The sequence below is a fragment of the Trachymyrmex septentrionalis genome, unplaced genomic scaffold, assembly GCF_001594115.1.
Source record: "Trachymyrmex septentrionalis isolate Tsep2-gDNA-1 unplaced genomic scaffold, Tsep1.0 scaffold7, whole genome shotgun sequence".
Classification (NCBI taxonomy): Eukaryota; Metazoa; Arthropoda; class Insecta; order Hymenoptera; family Formicidae; genus Trachymyrmex; species Trachymyrmex septentrionalis.
In genome coordinates, this window is record NW_017305884.1 from 4,147,022 (window position 1) to 4,150,342 (window position 3,321).

The window sequence follows — 3,321 nt, forward strand, 5'->3', positions numbered from 1 at the left end:
TTTGTTTCCAGTTTGCCGCACATTTTGCAGTTCGTTGCGTTATTACGCTTTATATTTTGTTCGTATTGCATGTCATGACATAAAATATAAATAGGCTATCGATATAATGTGACAGCGATGTTATAATCGGGTCCATCTTACAATGAAACATGCAATATGAAAAATAAATTTCGTGTATTCGCAAAAACATGTTAGGTATTCCAAATATCATCATACTTGCTAAACATTTTTATTGAAATCTAAAAAATTTTAAAAATCTAAATACAATTTATGGAGTATACATATTTATACATTTCAATTTTTTATTTTTTTATTTAAATTTTTCTGCTATTTGAACCTTTATCATATTATCCAATTTAGTCCCGTTTGAAATCAATTAAACGTTTATTATATTTGCTCAATCTAATTTGTATCACATCCAGTATCGATGCGAGAAGAGAATCGCGTGGTCATATCTACCACTAGATGTATAGCGAAGGTGCGACGGATCACGGGTTTTTAAACCATCTGCAAGAGTTACAGTCTCACGCGATCGTAGCAACTGCCGATGTAAACGAACTCTAGATCGCTTTATTCTGCTCGGCCAGGCGGCATCGAGGTCGTGATTGACAGGTCGAGCGAGTTTTGAGCGGAAAAAAAGAGAATCTCTGACAAAATATGGCTGTCACGATTGTCCTGTGAAGAGGCGTATTATCGGATCTGTTTTTTTTACTTTCCCGCTTTTTTATTCGATGCGATGGATGGCCATGACCTACGATCGACTAATCGTTGGGTCCAACGAAACGCGATAGTAATCCACACAATGTGTTGTGCCATTCGATTGTCGTATATCGTTCGTCACCGCTTACGCGAAGTCATTTCAAGAACGAAGTATAATGTGATTTATATCTGCTAGCCTTTTATTAACACTATCCACATCACTGTCAGATTGAATGAAGTTTTATTTATATCGTAGATTTATTACGTAAGAGTAAAATAGTAACAAAAATAAGCTTGAGTAAACTATGTAGAGTAGTAAAATAGTAATCAAAGAAGACATTAAAGTAAGACTCCTATTTTTTGGCAAATTATTATATTAATACGTTAATAAACTTAATGCTTATAATTATATTTATAAATAATAAATATGTATTTACAAATTTGTGTTAAATTCTCTTTCTTTTCTAGATATACATTTCTTAAATTATTTAATCAGTAAATATAAATGAAAGATACTTGTATGAGAGATTAATGGAGAATGATTGTGATTGTCGAAGGATTCTTGTTAGCGTGTCCTTTGCTCGCCTTTGGTAGGACGGATCGATAAATATCGATTAGTTTATACTTTGTGGATACATAACCACCTACACCTACATATTTTCTTGTCATGGCCATTCGCATGATGAATATTCGTATCAGCCCGAGAAGAGCTTTTTAGATAATACAATGGAATTATTAATCAGTAACGTTACATTCAATAAATAAAAAATAAAGCGAGAGTACATATTATATAAAAATTTAAAATATTATTTTATATCATTTTTATTTTTAAATGTTACTTGTTTTTTCCACACTCTGTACATCATTCAAAACAGAAAGCTTTTAAGTTAATTTAATTTAACGTTAATAATGATTTTTTTTTAATTGAAAAAATTTGTCACATACACAATGAAAGTAATAAAACACGCAAGATAATTTAATATTTGCGCTTGTAATACTTTTTAACATCGTCTTTAATATTACTGAAAACTGTGTCAGCTAAAGTTTGCTTGGTATTGCTGGAAACACGTAATGTAACACTTAAATCTTTTCCGAGAGCATGGGTCTTGAAATTACGAGAGATTAATGCGCGAAATGTGTAGGTTTTTTTTTCTTTAAACTAAGATGATAACTTAATTTATCTTTAATTTACTTTAAGCGCGGGTCCATTTTTCTAGTAAAAATTCCGCGTCAAAATCACTTGATTGCATTTGACAGTAAAGTTGCGATACAGTTTTATTGCAAGAACCATTATAGCGTTTAAAATTTGATGTGATGAGTATATAAATCGTGAAATTTGTTAAGAACAAAGTGTTCATACTTCTGAAAATATTCGCATACATTTGCGTATGAAAGTGACTCGATAAAATGTATTTCGGCTTGTCTCTTGATGACTTTGTGTATCAAATATTCGAACGCGATGCTGAAAGTTTTTATGCGTGTTATCTGATGCACGTATAATTTCTGGTAACGACATGGTATTTTATATGCAATATTTAGTCATTTGAAAAATAAAATATGTACATTTGTATAAAATATCAAGATCTAGATATATGCACTAAAGTAGAATAAAATTGTATTTCGTAAAAACAATTTCATAGTGACTATTCCGGCGTTTTATAATAATAAAGCGAGATTAAAGCGATATAAATAAAATATCTACACGCAAAATAATTTTAATTAAATTTTATCTTAAAACAGAAATTCAATTTTATTTGTGATTGAAATTCGAAAAATGTTAAATTTCTTAAAAACACGGACAATTGTCAAGTTTTAAAATCTCTCATTTAAAATTGATCATAAAATCAATATCTACAGTGAGGACGGAATGTTTTAAGTATCTTGTATATTCATTAGTAAATACCATTGCATTTATTGCGTGAATTATACACGCGGCATTCTCATCCCCGTTCTCCACCACCTAAACGCGAATCATGCGCTATGAAAACCGTCGGTCGGTGCGAATTCATTTAAATGCCGTATTTAATTCCACATGCCGTATCATAACTATCCCGGCAATAAACATTACACCGGAGATTCACAGCCATGAACTCGGGTTTGATTCCAAATGAATATTTCTTACGGACTGCAGCGCGTATTTGTAGAACGGCTACCGATGTTGTTAACGCGTCGCATGAGTGAAATATTAAAACGTTATTTGCGCTTCAGTTTAATCAGACTTCGCACTGACAGGGTTGTTAATATTATATGTGACGGATAACTGGCGGTTTAAATATTCATCGATACATTGCGGTACAAAGTGCTCGTACTACCATGAGAAATACAGGGGTAAGTGTCTTTGCGCGGAAATATGTGAGCATGACGAGCAACCGTGAACTGCTAATTTTGCGAGTTTTATGTTTAACGTGGCGTACTTCCTACATGAGATGAAGGTGCTGAATAAATTCTTCGTGGTAATTTTAAGCCACAAAATTGCTTGCATTAAACAACAATGTAGTTAGTAATAGTATCTCGTCCTGTTAGATGTGCATTTAACTTATTATCGCTAAATAATAGACTATATATAAACGTCTTTGTTTTTATGAAATAAATATGTATATAATATATATATATATATATATG

The 3,321-nt window shown here is 31.6% G+C and overlaps 1 protein-coding gene across 1 annotated transcript in view; it reads left to right on the top strand.

Annotated features, from left to right (window-relative positions):
• Positions 1-3,321, top strand: part of LOC108753443 (probable muscarinic acetylcholine receptor gar-2) — a 38,151-nt gene that overhangs the window by 876 nt on the left and 33,954 nt on the right. The window lies entirely within an intron of this gene.